Raw genomic sequence first — 16,660 nt, forward strand, 5'->3', positions numbered from 1 at the left:
TTGTGGGGGAGGGCGGCCCCTGGCTGGGGTCAAAGGGCGAGCGTCCCGCGCGTGCGCAGTCAGCGGCAGGCAGCGACGCGCTGGGGGTGGGCAGCGGGTAGGTGAAGGAGGCCGGGCGAGGAGACGAGGGGGGCTGGGAGGGCTCCACCTTGGCGAGTCCAGCCCTGGAGGCGCATCTTGTGTGAGTGTGAGTGAGTGTGAGTGTGTGTGTGTGTGTATAGAGAGACAGCCCCCCGCCCCGTCCCGCCCATCCCCCCCGTCCCTGGGAGCCCGCGGGACCCGGCCGGCGAACTCAACCGGCCCGGCCCGGCCCGGCGCGGAGCCTGGGGCGGGAGGCGGCGGCGGGGAAGCCCAGAGAGGCTCGGCTTCTCGAGCGGGGCAGGGGCGCCCTCCGCCGCGGTCTAGGGCCACACCACCCTGAACGCCCCCGATCTCGTCTGGTCTCGGAAGCTAAGCAGGGTCGGGCCTGGTTAGTACTTGGATGGGAGACCGCCTGGGAATACTGGGTGCCACAGGCTGCTGCTTTTTTTTTTTTTTTTCTTGCCTCTTGTTCTGTCCCCTTTCTGGGAGCGAGGCGGCGGCCCGGGGTGGGGGTCACCCCCACCCTCAGCGCCCGCGCGGTGCCTGACGCCCCAGCCCGCACCGTGGGGCCTCCTCTTGTCCCAAGCCGCGACACCGCCGCCACGCGGCAGCATGCGTGGCATCTGGACTGTCAGGTCTCAGACCAAAGGTCTGCTCTGTGGGAACCGACACGCTGGAGGAAACCTTGAGAGTCTGAGAGGGGAGGGAGTTCCAGAAGAAGGCCAGGATGTCATTTTGAGGGAGTATGTGACCAGAACTCGTCCCGTTGCTTTTGGGGTTCTATGGGCTACACGCAGGAATCTTTGGTGGTGGCACCTGATGTTGGGGGATCCGGAGTCACACCCAGACCTGCTCCACAGGCCTCCTTTTACTTTTCTCTTCGGATTCATTATTTTTAAAAAGTGTCTCTTACCTCTAGGATTGCATTTTCTTTTCTCTCTCTTTTCAAGCAGATGATGGGAGTACAAGTATTCAGGTGACATGTGTTGCCCGTGCCGCCCTCCCCCCTGTGTTCTTTTTTTTTTTTTTTTTTGAGACAGAGTCTCGTTTTGCTGCCCAGGCTAGAGTGAGTGCCATGGCGTCAGCCTAGCTCACAGCAACCTCAATCTCCGGGCTCAAGCAATCCTGCTGCCTCAGCCTCCCGAGTAGTTGGGACTACAGGCATGCACCACCACGCCCGGCTGTGTTTTTCTATATATATTAGTTGGCCAATTAATTTCTTTCTATTTTTAGTAGAGACGGGGTCTCGCTCTTGCTCAGGCTGGTTTCGAACTCCTGACCTGGAGCAATCCGCCCGCCTCGGCCTCCCAGAGAGCTAGGATTACAGGCGTGAGCCACCGCGCCCGGCCCCCCCTGTGTTCTTATTCATATACCTCTCATGTTGTTCCAGCGTATTGTGGGGGTACCAATGTTAAGGTCGGGTGCCTTGCCCTCTCCAAGCCTCCCCCCTCGGGTCAGAGCTTCAAGTGCGCCCATCCCCCAGTCGGTGCGCACCCACCCCATGCCTAATGGATGTGTATGCCCCTCCCCTCCCCCCACCCGCCCGACACCCACCCGATGAAGGTGATTCCTCTCTGTCCACTTAGGCGTCCATCCGTTCGTACCAATTTGCTGGTGAGCGCGCTCACGTGGTGCTCGTGTGTCCATTCTTGGGATACTTGGCTTCCTGGAACGGGTTCCACTCTGGCCAGGAGAACACGAGAGGTGCCCTCTCACCGCTGCTCCTCACAGCCGAATGGCACTCCGTGGTGTCCACGCGCCACATTTTATTGATGCACTCCTGGATGGATGGGCACTCGGGTCGCTTCCACGTCTTTGGGATTGTGAATTGTGCCCTAACTGTAACCCTAACCCTTACCCAGCCCGTCTCCTCTGCCCCTGCCTGACGCACTCCTCCCCGGCCAGGCCCGTCACTGTCCTGGGCCCCCGCCTGACCGGCTCCTCCCCGCCCGGCCGGTCACCGTCCTCTGCCCCTGCCTGACACGCTCCTTCCCGCCCGGCCTGTCACCGTCCTGGGCCCCTGCCTGACCGGCTCCTCTGTCGCCTGGGCCTTCCAAGGGCTTCGTGTGGATGCTGCTTCCAGGAAGCCCTCCAGAAACCCGGCAGCAGGGTGGCCGCAGCAGTCTCCAGCAGCCGTCCCTAAGTCGCGTGAGTGCGGGGGACGTGCCCCCGCTGTGCCGCGGGGGCCCAGCCTGGTGTCTTCCCTGAGGCCCTGCGGCTGCCGGCTGGGCTGCCGCTCCCCGCAAGGGGAGAGCCGCGGAGGTGGGGACCGCCTCCTGATGGGGACGTACACGCAGCTCTCCACGTCGGATTCCGGGGCTCTCTGTCCTGCCCGAAGGCCCAGCTGGCCTGCGGGTCCTTAGAGTGGCAAAAACCTCCGAAAACTGAGACTGAGGGTCCGGTGGGTGTCTGCACTTTTGTGCTGGGCACCCCAGGGAGGCCCGGGGGCTGGCTGGACAACGTGGTCTGCTGGGCGGGGGGTTTGGAGGAGCAACTGATGCCCTTTGCACTTTGGGTAGCAAGAGTCTGAGGTGTCTCTGAGCCCTGTGCCATGTCGGGGGGGTGGGGGTGCGGGGCGGAGGAGGAGGAGGAGGAGGTGGGAAGGGCCGGGGCCTGCAGTCCTGTTCCCGGGGTGGCACGGCAAGTGGCTTCTTCCACAGGCTGCTTGGCCTGGGCTCCCTGCACCTGGGCCTTTGGAGGACCGGCCCTGTGCTTGCCAACACTTCCTGCAGGGACCCAGAGCTGGGAGGTGGCATCTCTCAGCCCTGGGTCGGGCAGAGCCCCAGCGGGCCATGCCCACAACCTCTCTCAGCACCGGTCCCCCAGAAGGCTCCTTTGGGACCAGGATTCTCTTGCGGTGACTCTTTAAGGTCTGGCCCCTGGATGGAGGGGCACCAGGAGTAGAGGAGCAGGAAGGTGAAGGGGGTGGCCATGCGAGGGGACACTTTGAGGCCAAGTCCCAGCTTCAGCCTGATCCTCCTGGGAACCCCGCTCTGAGACAAGGAGCCGGGCTTCGCATTCCCACAGCAGCCAGTCGTGGGCTGAGGACACCTGGGGCGTTGGGAACTCCCTGGCTTCTCCTTGGTTTAACATCTAGAGCTGCTTGTGAATCGCGCCGCCACACACACCCGAGCGCAGGTGTCTTCCGCACAGACTGCGGGCCTCGCTCTTCTGAATGCCGCTAGCTCGCCACCCACCCACGGGTGAACGTGGTCAGGGTGCTTTCTCTCAGGGGCAGACTCTTTTCCGGGCGGGCTACCGGTGTCTCTGTTTGCTCGTTTCTTTCTTCCATTCCGGGAAAGTCTTCCTTGCTGGGTGTGGAAATCTCCTATGCCTTCCCTCGCCTATTCTGTCAGCTTTAAAATTCTCTTTCAGTTGCCACCCTCACAGATGGATTAGGAAACTCTTTCCGGTGCACTCATTAGTGAAATGACCTCCAGGAAGCTGGAATCCAATATCTAATGGCCGATTTTTAGCGAGTCCACACGCCAGGGTGGTCGAGGTCCAATGCAGCCCCGGCCAGGCCCAGGCCCCTTGGACTGGGCCACAGGAGGACACGGAGGAGGGTCCGGCCCCCACGAAGCGGTGCCGGCAGTTCTCCACGGGCTTGGGCGTTTTCCAGAGGTAGGGGATGGAGGGGACTGATTTCTTCAGCGCCCCCCAAACCACGCCACCCCACCCCACCCATGGGACACATCCCCAGAGAGAGACGCCCCATACACTGGCTGTGCCCCAGCCCTGGCCCGGGGGAATAGGCGGCAGCCCACCCACAGGGCGAGGGGGGGGCGCAGCTGAAAGGGGTTGTGGGGGAGGGCGGCCCCTGGCTGGGGTCAAAGGGCGAGCGTCCCGCGCGTGCGCAGTCAGCGGCAGCGACGCGCTGGGGGTGGGCAGCGGGTAGGTGAAGGAGGCCGGGCGAGGAGACGAGGGGGGCTGGGAGGGCTCCACCTTGGCGAGTCCAGCCGTGGAGGCGCATCTTGTGTGAGTGTGAGTGAGTGTGAGTGTGTGTGTGTGTGTATAGACAGACAGCCCCCCACCCCGCCCCGCCCCGCCCCGCCCCGCCCATCACCCCCGTCCCTGGGAGCCAGCGGGACCCGGCCGGCGAACTCAACCGGCCCGGCCTGGCCCGGCGCGGGGCCTGGGGCGGGAGGCGGCGGCGGGGAAGCCCAGAGAGGCTCGGCTTCTCGAGCGGGGCAGGGGCGCCCTCCGCCGCGGTCTAGGGCCACACCACCCTGAACGCCCCCGATCTCGTCTGGTCTCGGAAGCTAAGCAGGGTCGGGCCTGGTTAGTACTTGGATGGGAGACCGCCTGGGAATACCGGGTGCCACAGGCTGCTGCTTTTTTTTTTTTTTTTCTTGCCTCTTGTTCTGTCCCCTTTCTGGGAGCGAGGCGGCGGCCCGGGGTGGGGGTCACCCCCACCCTCAGCGCCCGCGCGGTGCCTGGCCCCCCAGCCCGCACCGTGGGGCCTCCTCTTGTCCCAAGCCGCGACACCGCCGCCACGCGGCAGCATGCGTGGCATCTGGACTGTCAGGTCTCAGACCAAAGGTCTGCTCTGTGGGAACCGACACGCTGGAGGAAACCTTGAGAGTCTGAGAGGGGAGGGAGTTCCAGAAGAAGGCCAGGATGTCATTTTGAGGGAGTATGTGACCAGAACTCGTCCCGTTGCTTTTGGGGTTCTATGGGCTACACGCAGGAATCTTTGGTGGTGGCACCTGATGTTGGGGGATCCGGAGTCACACCCAGACCTGCTCCACAGGCCTCCTTTTACTTTTGTCTTCGGATTCATTATTTTTAAAAAGTGTCTCTTACCTCTAGGATTGCATTTTCTTTTCTCTCTCTTTTCAAGCAGATGATGGGAGTACAAGTATTCAGGTGACATGTGTTGCCCGTGCCGCCCTCCCCCCTGTGTTCTTTTTTTTTTTTTTTTAGAGACAGAGTCTCGTTTTGCTGCCCAGGCTAGAGTGAGTGCCATGGCGTCAGCCTAGCTCACAGCAACCTCAATCTCCGGGCTCAAGCAATCCTGCTGCCTCAGCCTCCCGAGTAGTTGGGACTACAGGCATGCACCACCACGCCCGGCTGTGTTTTTCTATATATATTAGTTGGCCAATTAATTTCTTTCTATTTTTAGTAGAGACGGGGTCTCGCTCTTGCTCAGGCTGGTTTCGAACTCCTGACCTGGAGCAATCCGCCCGCCTCGGCCTCCCAGAGAGCTAGGATTACAGGCGTGAGCCACCGCGCCCGGCCCCCCCTGTGTTCTTATTCATATACCTCTCATGTTGTTCCAGCGTATTGTGGGGGTACCAATGTTAAGGTCGGGTGCCTTGCCCTCTCCAAGCCTCCCCCCTCGGGTCAGAGCTTCAAGTGCGCCCATCCCCCAGTCGGTGCGCACCCACCCCATGCCTAATGGATGTGTATGCCCCTCCCCTCCCCCCACCCGCCCGACACCCACCCGATGGAGGTGATTCCTCTCTGTCCACTTAGGCGTCCATCCGTTCGTACCAATTTGCTGGTGAGCGCGCTCACGTGGTGCTCGTGTGTCCATTCTTGGGATACTTGGCTTCCTGGAACGGGTTCCACTCTGGCCAGGAGAACACGAGAGGTGCCCTCTCACCGCTGCTCCTCACAGCCGAATGGCACTCCGTGGTGTCCACGCGCCACATTTTATTGATGCACTCCTGGATGGATGGGCACTCGGGTCACTTCCACGTCTTTGGGATTGTGAATTGTGCCCTAACTGTAACCCTAACCCTTACCCAGCCCGTCTCCTCTGCCCCTGCCTGACGCACTCCTCCCCGGCCAGGCCCGTCACTGTCCTGGGCCCCCGCCTGACCGGCTCCTCCCCGCCCGGCCGGTCACCGTCCTCTGCCCCTGCCTGACACGCTCCTTCCCGCCCGGCCTGTCACCGTCCTGGGCCCCTGCCTGACCGGCTCCTCTGTCGCCTGGGCCTTCCAAGGGCTTCGTGTGGATGCTGCTTCCAGGAAGCCCTCCAGAAACCCGGCAGCAGGGTGGCCGCAGCAGTCTCCAGCAGCCGTCCCTAAGTCGCGTGAGTGCGGGGGACGTGCCCCCGCTGTGCCGCGGGGGCCCAGCCTGGTGTCTTCCCTGAGGCCCTGCGGCTGCCGGCTGGGCTGCCGCTCCCCGCAAGGGGAGAGCCGCGGAGGTGGGGACCGCCTCCTGATGGGGACGTACACGCAGCTCTCCACGTCGGATTCCGGGGCTCTCTGTCCTGCCCGAAGGCCCAGCTGGCCTGCGGGTCCTTAGAGTGGCAAAAACCTCCGAAAACTGAGACTGAGGGTCCGGTGGGTGTCTGCACTTTTGTGCTGGGCACCCCAGGGAGGCCCGGGGGCTGGCTGGACAACGTGGTCTGCTGGGCGGGGGGTTTGGAGGAGCAACTGATGCCCTTTGCACTTTGGGTAGCAAGAGTCTGAGGTGTCTCTGAGCCCTGTGCCATGTCGGGGGGGTGGGGGTGCGGGGCGGAGGAGGAGGAGGAGGAGGTGGGAAGGGCCGGGGCCTGCAGTCCTGTTCCCGGGGTGGCACGGCAAGTGGCTTCTTCCACAGGCTGCTTGGCCTGGGCTCCCTGCACCTGGGCCTTTGGAGGACCGGCCCTGTGCTTGCCAACACTTCCTGCAGGGACCCAGAGCTGGGAGGTGGCATCTCTCAGCCCTGGGTCGGGCAGAGCCCCAGCGGGCCATGCCCACAACCTCTCTCAGCACCGGTCCCCCAGAAGGCTCCTTTGGGACCAGGATTCTCTTGCGGTGACTCTTTAAGGTCTGGCCCCTGGATGGAGGGGCACCAGGAGTAGAGGAGCAGGAAGGTGAAGGGGGTGGCCATGCGAGGGGACACTTTGAGGCCAAGTCCCAGCTTCAGCCTGATCCTCCTGGGAACCCCGCTCTGAGACAAGGAGCCGGGCTTCGCATTCCCACAGCAGCCAGTCGTGGGCTGAGGACACCTGGGGCGTTGGGAACTCCCTGGCTTCTCCTTGGTTTAACATCTAGAGCTGCTTGTGAATCGCGCCGCCACACACACCCGAGCGCAGGTGTCTTCCGCACAGACTGCGGGCCTCGCTCTTCTGAATGCCGCTAGCTCGCCACCCACCCACGGGTGAACGTGGTCAGGGTGCTTTCTCTCAGGGGCAGACTCTTTTCCGGGCGGGCTACCGGTGTCTCTGTTTGCTCGTTTCTTTCTTCCATTCCGGGAAAGTCTTCCTTGCTGGGTGTGGAAATCTCCTATGCCTTCCCTCGCCTATTCTGTCAGCTTTAAAATTCTCTTTCAGTTGCCACCCTCACAGATGGATTAGGAAACTCTTTCCGGTGCACTCATTAGTGAAATGACCTCCAGGAAGCTGGAATCCAATATCTAATGGCCGATTTTTAGCGAGTCCACACGCCAGGGTGGTCGAGGTCCAATGCAGCCCCGGCCAGGCCCAGGCCCCTTGGACTGGGCCACAGGAGGACACGGAGGAGGGTCCGGCCCCCACGAAGCGGTGCCGGCAGTTCTCCACGGGCTTGGGCGTTTTCCAGAGGTAGGGGATGGAGGGGACTGATTTCTTCAGCGCCCCCCAAACCACGCCACCCCACCCCACCCATGGGACACATCCCCAGAGAGAGACGCCCCATACACTGGCTGTGCCCCAGCCCTGGCCCGGGGGAATAGGCGGCAGCCCACCCACAGGGCGAGGGGGGGGCGCAGCTGAAAGGGGTTGTGGGGGAGGGCGGCCCCTGGCTGGGGTCAAAGGGCGAGCGTCCCGCGCGTGCGCAGTCAGCGGCAGCGACGCGCTGGGGGTGGGCAGCGGGTAGGTGAAGGAGGCCGGGCGAGGAGACGAGGGGGGCTGGGAGGGCTCCACCTTGGCGAGTCCAGCCGTGGAGGCGCATCTTGTGTGAGTGTGAGTGAGTGTGAGTGTGTGTGTGTGTGTATAGACAGACAGCCCCCCGCCCCGCCCCGCCCCGCCCCGCCCATCACCCCCGTCCCTGGGAGCCAGCGGGACCCGTCCGGCGAACTCAACCGGCCCGGCCTGGCCCGGCGCGGGGCCTGGGGCGGGAGGCGGCGGCGGGGAAGCCCAGAGAGGCTCGGCTTCTCGAGCGGGGCAGGGGCGCCCTCCGCCGCGGTCTAGGGCCACACCACCCTGAACGCCCCCGATCTCGTCTGGTCTCGGAAGCTAAGCAGGGTCGGGCCTGGTTAGTACTTGGATGGGAGACCGCCTGGGAATACCGGGTGCCACAGGCTGCTGCTTTTTTTTTTTTTTTTCTTGCCTCTTGTTCTGTCCCCTTTCTGGGAGCGAGGCGGCGGCCCGGGGTGGGGGTCACCCCCACCCTCAGCGCCCGCGCGGTGCCTGGCCCCCCAGCCCGCACCGTGGGGCCTCCTCTTGTCCCAAGCCGCGACACCGCCGCCACGCGGCAGCATGCGTGGCATCTGGACTGTCAGGTCTCAGACCAAAGGTCTGCTCTGTGGGAACCGACACGCTGGAGGAAACCTTGAGAGTCTGAGAGGGGAGGGAGTTCCAGAAGAAGGCCAGGATGTCATTTTGAGGGAGTATGTGACCAGAACTCGTCCCGTTGCTTTTGGGGTTCTATGGGCTACACGCAGGAATCTTTGGTGGTGGCACCTGATGTTGGGGGATCCGGAGTCACACCCAGACCTGCTCCACAGGCCTCCTTTTACTTTTGTCTTCGGATTCATTATTTTTAAAAAGTGTCTCTTACCTCTAGGATTGCATTTTCTTTTCTCTCTCTTTTCAAGCAGATGATGGGAGTACAAGTATTCAGGTGACATGTGTTGCCCGTGCCGCCCTCCCCCCTGTGTTCTTTTTTTTTTTTTTTTAGAGACAGAGTCTCGTTTTGCTGCCCAGGCTAGAGTGAGTGCCATGGCGTCAGCCTAGCTCACAGCAACCTCAATCTCCGGGCTCAAGCAATCCTGCTGCCTCAGCCTCCCGAGTAGTTGGGACTACAGGCATGCACCACCACGCCCGGCTGTGTTTTTCTATATATATTAGTTGGCCAATTAATTTCTTTCTATTTTTAGTAGAGACGGGGTCTCGCTCTTGCTCAGGCTGGTTTCGAACTCCTGACCTGGAGCAATCCGCCCGCCTCGGCCTCCCAGAGAGCTAGGATTACAGGCGTGAGCCACCGCGCCCGGCCCCCCCTGTGTTCTTATTCATATACCTCTCATGTTGTTCCAGCGTATTGTGGGGGTACCAATGTTAAGGTCGGGTGCCTTGCCCTCTCCAAGCCTCCCCCCTCGGGTCAGAGCTTCAAGTGCGCCCATCCCCCAGTCGGTGCGCACCCACCCCATGCCTAATGGATGTGTATGCCCCTCCCCTCCCCCCACCCGCCCGACACCCACCCGATGAAGGTGATTCCTCTCTGTCCACTTAGGCGTCCATCCGTTCGTACCAATTTGCTGGTGAGCGCGCTCACGTGGTGCTCGTGTGTCCATTCTTGGGATACTTGGCTTACTGGAACGGGTTCCAGCTCTGGCCAGGAGAACACGAGAGGCGCCCTCTCACCGCTGCTCCTCACAGCCGAATGGCACTCCGTGGTGTCCACGCGCCACATTTTATTGATGCACTCCTGGATGGATGGGCACTCGGGTCGCTTCCACGTCTTTGGGATTGTGAATTGTGCCCTAACTGTAACCCTAACCCTTACCCAGCCCGTCTCCTCTGCCCCTGCCTGACGCACTCCTCCCCGGCCAGGCCCGTCACTGTCCTGGGCCCCCGCCTGACCGGCTCCTCCCCGCCCGGCCGGTCACCGTCCTCTGCCCCTGCCTGACACGCTCCTTCCCGCCCGGCCTCTCACCGTCCTCGGCCCCTGCCTGACCGGCTCCTCCGTCGCCTGGGCCTTCCAAGGGCTTCGTGTGGATGCTGCTTCCAGGAAGCCCTCCAGAAACCCGGCAGCAGGGTGGCCGCAGCAGTCTCCAGCAGCCGTCCCTAAGTCGCGTGAGTGCGGGGGACGTGCCCCCGCTGTGCCGCGGGGGCCCAGCCTGGTGTCTTCCCTGAGGCCCTGCGGCTGCCGGCTGGGCTGCCGCTCCCCGCAAGGGGAGAGCCGCGGAGGTGGGGACCGCCTCCTGATGGGGACGTACACGCAGCTCTCCACGTCGGATTCCGGGGCTCTCTGTCCTGCCCGAAGGCCCAGCTGGCCTGCGGGTCCTTAGAGTGGCAAAAACCTCCGAAAACTGAGACTGAGGGTCCGGTGGGTGTCTGCACTTTTGTGCTGGGCACCCCAGGGAGGCCCGGGGGCTGGCTGGACAACGCGGTCTGCTGGGCGGGGGGTTTGGAGGAGCAACTGATGCCCTTTGCACTTTGGGTAGCAAGAGTCTGAGGTGTCTCTGAGCCCTGTGCCATGTCGGGGGGGTGGGGGTGCGGGGCGGAGGAGGAGGAGGAGGAGGTGGGAAGGGCCGGGGCCTGCAGTCCTGTTCCCGGGGTGGCACGGCAAGTGGCTTCTTCCACAGGCTGCTTGGCCTGGGCTCCCTGCACCTGGGCCTTTGGAGGACCGGCCCTGTGCTTGCCAACACTTCCTGCAGGGACCCAGAGCTGGGAGGTGGCATCTCTCAGCCCTGGGTCGGGCAGAGCCCCAGCGGGCCATGCCCACAACCTCTCTCAGCATAGGTCCCCCAGAAGGCTCCTTTGGGACCAGGATTCTCTTGCGGTGACTCTTTAAGGTCTGGCCCCTGGATGGAGGGGCACCAGGAGTAGAGGAGCAGGAAGGGGAAGGGGGTGGCCATGCGAGGGGACACTTTGAGGCCAAGTCCCAGCTTCAGCCTGATCCTCCTGGGAACCCCGCTCTGAGACAAGGAGCCGGGCTTCGCATTCCCACAGCAGCCAGTCGTGGGCTGAGGACACCTGGGGCGTTGGGAACTCCCTGGCTTCTCCTTGGTTTAACATCTAGAGCTGCTTGTGAATCGCGCCACCACACACACCCGAGCGCAGGTGTCTTCCGCACAGACTGCGGGCCTCGCTCTTCTGAATGCCGCTAGCTCGCCACCCACCCACGGGTGAACCTGGTCAGGGTGCTTTCTCTCAGGGGCAGACTCTTTTCCGGGCGGGCTACCGGTGTCTCTGTTTGCTCGTTTCTTTCTTCCATTTCGGGAAAGTCTTCCTTGCTGGGTGTGGAAATCTCCTATGCCTTCCCTCGCCTATTCTGTCAGCTTTAAAATTCTCTTTCAGTTGCCACCCTCACAGATGGATTAGGAAACTCTTTCCGGTGCACTCATTAGTGAAATGACCTCCAGGAAGCTGGAATCCAATATCTAATGGCCGATTTTTAGCGAGTCCACACGCCAGGGTGGTCGGGGTCCAATGCAGCCAGTTCCACACAGCGCCCTACCTGCCCGTCTCCGGTGGGTGTGTGGACACAGCAAGTTCCACACTGCGCTCTGCCTGCCCGTCTCCCGTGGGTGAGTGGACACAGCCACATCCACACTGCGCCCTGCCTCCCGTTTACCGTGGGTGTGTGGACACACCAGTTCCACACTGCGCCCTGTCTGCCCGACAACCCTGGGTGAGTGGAACCAGCCAGTTCAACACTGGGCCCTGCCTGCCCATCTCCCATGAGTGTGTGGACACGGCAAGATCCACACTGTGCCCTACCTGCCCGTCTCCTGTGGTTGAGTGGACACAGCCAGATCCGCACTGTGCCCTGCCTGCCCGTCCCCCGTGGGTGAGTAGACACAGGCAGATCCATACAGCGCCCTGCCTGCCCGTCTCCCGTGGGTGAGTAGACACAGCCAGATCCACACAGTGCTGCGACCTGCCTGCCCCTCTCCCATGGGGTAGTGGACATAGCCAGATCCTCACAGTGCCCTGCCTGCCCGTCTCTCATGAGTGTGTCGACACAACCAGATCCACACGGCACCCAGCCTGCACGTCTCCCATGGGTGTGTGGACACAGCCAGATACACGCAGCGCCCTGCCTGCCCGTCTCCCATGGGTATGTGGACACGGCCAGAACCACACTGCACTCTGCATGACCGTCTCCCGTGGGTGTGTGGACACAGCGAGTCCCACACAGAACCCTGCCTGGCAGTCTCACATGGGTCTGTGCACACAGCCGGATCCACACGACGCCCAGCCTGCCCGTCTCCCATGGGTGTGTGGACACAGTCAGATGCACATGGCACCCAGCCTGCCCGTCTCCAGTGAGTGAGTGGACACAGCCAGATCTACACTGCGCCCTGCCTGCCCATCTACTGTGGGTGTGTGGTCACAGCCAGTTGCACACAGTGCCCTGCCTGCCCGTCTCCAGTGCGTGTGTGGACACAGCAAGTTCCACACTGCGCCCTGCCTGACCGTATCACATGGGTGTGTGGAAACAGCCAGATCCACTCAGCGCCCTGCCTGCCCATCTTCCGTGGCTGAGTGAAGACAGGCACATCCACACAGAGTCCTGCCTGCCCGTCTCTGGTGGTGGTTGTGGACACTGCCAGTTCCAAACTGCGCCCTGCCTGCCCGTCACAGATGTGTGAATGGACACAGCCACATCCACACTGCGCCCTGCCTGCCAGTCTCCCGTGGGTGTGTGGATAAGGCAAGATCCACACTGCGCCCTTCCTGCCCGTCTCCCGTGTGTGAGTGGGCACAGCCACATCTATACTGCGCCTTGCCTGCCCATCTCCCGTGGGTGAGTGGTCACAGCCAGATCCGCACTGCGCCCTGACTGACCGTCTGCCGTGGGTGAGTGGACACAGCCAGATCCGCACTGCGCCCTGCCTGCCCGTTTGCCGTGGGTCAGTGGACATAGCCAGATCCACACAGCATTCTCTGTATCCGTCTCCTTTGGGTGAGTGGACACAGCCAGATCCACACTGTGCCTTGCCTGGCCATCTCCCGTGGGTGAGTGGACATAGCCAGATCCACACTGCGCACTCACTGCCGGTCTCCCGTGGGAATGTGGACACAGCCAAATCCAAACTGTTCCCTGCCTGCCCCTCACCCGTGGATGAGTGGACACAGCCAGATCCACACTGTGCACTCACTGCCCGTCTCCCGTGAGTGAGTGGACACAGCCAGATCCACACTGAGCTCTCACTGCTCGTCTCCCGTGAGTGAGTGGACACAGCCAGATCCACACTGAGCCCTCACTGCCCGTCCCCGGTGGGTGAGTGGACACAGACAGATCCACACTGCACCCTCACTGCCCGTCTACCCCGGGTGTGTGGACACAGCCAGATCCGCACTGTGCCCTGCCTGCCCGTTTGCCGTGGGTCAGTGGACATAGCCAGATCCACACAGCACCCTCTCTGCCCGTCTCCCATGGGTGAGTGGACACAGCTAGATCCACACTGTGCCTTGCCTGCCGGTCTCCCGTGGGTGAGTGGACAGAGCCAGATCTGCACTGCGCCCTGCATGCCCGTCTGCCGTGGGTGAGTGGACACAGCCAGATCCGCACTGCGCCCTGCCTTCCCGTCTGCCGTGGATCAGTGGACAAAGCCAGATCCACACAGCACCCTCTCTGCCGTCTCCCGTGGGTGAGTGGACACAGCCAGATCCGCACTGCACCCTGCCTGCCCGTCTGCCGTGGGTGAGTGGACACTGCCAGATTCGCACTGCGCCTTGCCTGCCCGTCTCCCGTGGGTGAGTGGACACATCCAGATCCGCACTGCGCCCTGCCTGACCGTCTGCCGTGGGTGAGTGGACACAGCCAGATCCGCACTGCGCCCTGCCTGCCCGTCTCCCGTGGGTGAGTGGAAACAGCCAGATCCGCACTGCGCCCTGCCTGCCCGTCTCCCGTGGGTGAGTGGACACAGCCAGATCCGCACTGCACCCTGCCTGCCCGTCTCCCATGGGTGAGTGGACACAGCCAGATCCGCACTGCGCCTTGCCTGCCCATCTCCCGTGGGAGAGTGATCACAGCCAGATCCACACTGCGCCCTGACTGTCTGTCTGCCATGGGTGAGTGGACACAGCCAGATCCACACTGCGCACTGCCTGCCCGTTTGCCGTGGGTCAGTGGACATAGCCAGATCCACACAGCACCCTCTCTGCCCGTCTCCCGTGGGTGAGTGGATACAGCTAGATCCACACTGCGCCTTGCCTGCCGGTCTCCCTTGGGTGAGTGGACACAGCCAGATCCGCACTGCGCCCTGCCTGCCCGTCGGCCGTGGGTGAGTGGACACAGCCAGATCCGCACTGCGCCCTGCCTGCCCGTGTGCCGTGGGTCAGTGGACATAGCCAGATCTACACAGCACCCTCTCTGCCCATCTCCTGTGGGTGAGTGGACACAGCCAGATCCACACTGCGCCTTGCCTGGCCGTCTGCCGTGGGTGAGTGGACACAGCCAGATCCGCACTGCGCCCTGCCAGCCCGTCTGCCGTGGGTCAGTGGACATAGCCAGATCCACACAGCACCCTCTCTGCCCGTCTCCCGTGGGTGAGTGGACACAGCCAGATCCACACTGCGCCTTGCCTACCTGTCTGCCGTGGGTGAGTGGACACCGCCAGATCCACACTGCACCCTGCCTGACCGTCTGCCGTGGGTGAGTGGACACAGCCAGATCCGTACTGCGCCCTGCCTGCCCGTCTGCCGTGGGTCAGTGGACATAGCCAGATCCACACAGCACCCTCTCTGCCCGTCTCTCGTTTGTGAGTGGACACAGCCAGATCCACACTGCGCCTTGCCTGCCCGTCTCCCGTGGGTGAGTGGACACAGCCAGATCCGCACTGCGCCTTGCCTGCCCGTCTCTCGTGGATGAGTGGACACAGTCAGATCCGCACTGCGCCCTGCCTGCCTGTCTGCCGTGAGTGATTGGACACAGCCAGATCCGCACTGCGCCCTGCCTGCCCGTCTGCCGTGGGTCAGTGGACATAGCCAGATCCACACAGCACCCTCTCTGCCCGTCTCCCGTGGGTGAGTGAACACAGCCAGATCCACACTGCGCCTTGCCTGCCGGCCTGCCGTGGGTGAGTGGACACAGACAGATCCGCACTGCGCCCTACCTGCCCTTCTCCCGTGTGTGAGTGGACACACCCAGATCCGCACTGCGCCCTGCCTGCCCGTCTCCCGTGGGTGAGTGGACACAGCCAGATCCGCACTACGCCTGGCCTGCCCATCTCCCGTGGGAGAGTGGTCACAGCCAGGTCCGCACTGCGCCCTGACTGTCCGTCTGCCGTGTGTGAGTGGACACAGCCAGATCCGCACTGCGCCCTGCCTGCCCGTCTGCCGTGTGTGAGTGGACACAGCCAGATCCGCACTGCGCCCTGCCTGCCCGTCTGCCGTTGGTCAGTGGACATAGCCAAATCCACACAGCACCCTCTCTGTCCGTCTCCTGTGGGTGAGTGGACACAGCCAGATCCACACTGCGCCTTGCCTGGCCGTCTGCCGTGGGTGAGTGGACACAGCCAGATCCGCACTGCGCCCTGCCTGCCCGTCTGCCGTGGGTCAGTGGACATAGCCAGATCCACACAGCACCCTCTCTGTCCGTCTCCTGTGGGTGAGTGGACACAGCCAGATCCACACAGCACCGTCTCTGCCCGTCTCCCGTGGGTGAGTGGACACAGCCAGATCCGCACTGCGCCCTGCCTGACCGTCTCCCGTGGGTCAGTGGACACAGCCAGATCCGCACTGCGCCCTGCCTGCCCGTCTGCCGTGTGTGAGTGGACACAGCCAGATCCGCACTGCGCCCTGCCTGCCCGTCTGCCGTTGGTCAGTGGACATAGCCAAATCCACACAGCACCCTCTCTGTCCGTCTCCTGTGGGTGAGTGGACACAGCCAGATCCACACTGCGCCTTGCCTGGCCGTCTGCCGTGGGTGAGTGGACACAGCCAGATCCGCACTGCGCCCTGCCTGCCCGTCTGCCGTGGGTCAGTGGACATAGCCAGATCCACACAGCACCCTCTCTGTCCGTCTCCTGTGGGTGAGTGGACACAGCCAGATCCACACAGCACCGTCTCTGCCCGTCTCCCGTGGGTGAGTGGACACAGCCAGATCCGCACTGCGCCCTGCCTGACCGTCTCCCGTGGGTCAGTGGACACAGCCAGATCCGCACTGCGCCCTGTCTGCCCGTCTGCCGTGGGTGAGTGGACACAGTTAGCTCCGCACTGTGCCCTGCCTGCCCGTCTGCCGTGGGTCAGTGGACATTGCCATATCCACACAGCACCCTCTCTGCCCATCTCCGTGGGTGAATGGACACAGCCAGATCCACACTGCGCCTTGACTGCCCGTCTCCCGTGGTTGTGAGGACACAGCCAGATACGAACTGCACCCTGCCTGCCCGTCTGCCGTGGGTCCGTGGACATAGCCAGATCCACACAGCACCCTCTCTGCCCATCTCCCGTGGGTGAGTGGACACAGCCAGATCCACACTGCGCCTTGCCTGCCCGTCTTCCCTGGGTGAGTGGACACCGCCAGATCCGCACTGCGCCCTGCCTGCCCGTCTCCCATGGGTGAGTGGACACAGCCAGATCCGCACTGCGCCCTGCCTGCCCGTCTCCCGTGGGTGAGTGGACACAGCCAGATCCACACTGCGCCTTGCCTGCCCGTCTCCCGTGGGTCAGTGTACATAGCCAGATCCACACAGCACCGTCTCTGCCCGTCTCCCGTGGGTGAGTGGACACAGCCAGATCCGCACTGCGCCCTGCCGGCCCGTCTCCCGT

The 16,660-nt window shown here is 63.1% G+C and overlaps 2 non-coding genes and 1 pseudogene across 2 annotated transcripts; all 3 read left to right on the forward strand.

Annotated features, from left to right (window-relative positions):
- Positions 1 to 399: 399 nt before the first annotated feature.
- On the forward strand, positions 400 to 518 carry LOC142874507 (uncharacterized; annotated as a pseudogene).
- A 3,774-nt stretch (positions 519 to 4,292) lies between these two features.
- LOC142874434 (5S ribosomal RNA) lies at positions 4,293 to 4,411 on the forward strand. Its single transcript, XR_012922251.1, has one exon. It is a non-coding gene; the product is annotated as a 5S ribosomal RNA (ribosomal RNA).
- Positions 4,412 to 8,179: 3,768 nt separating this feature from the next.
- LOC142874435 (5S ribosomal RNA) lies at positions 8,180 to 8,298 on the forward strand. The gene has a single exon (XR_012922252.1). It is a non-coding gene; the product is annotated as a 5S ribosomal RNA (ribosomal RNA).
- The last annotated feature ends 8,362 nt before the right edge of the window (positions 8,299 to 16,660 follow it).

This window comes from Microcebus murinus, chromosome 12 (genome assembly GCF_040939455.1).
Source record: "Microcebus murinus isolate Inina chromosome 12, M.murinus_Inina_mat1.0, whole genome shotgun sequence".
Taxonomy (NCBI): Eukaryota; Metazoa; Chordata; class Mammalia; order Primates; family Cheirogaleidae; genus Microcebus; species Microcebus murinus.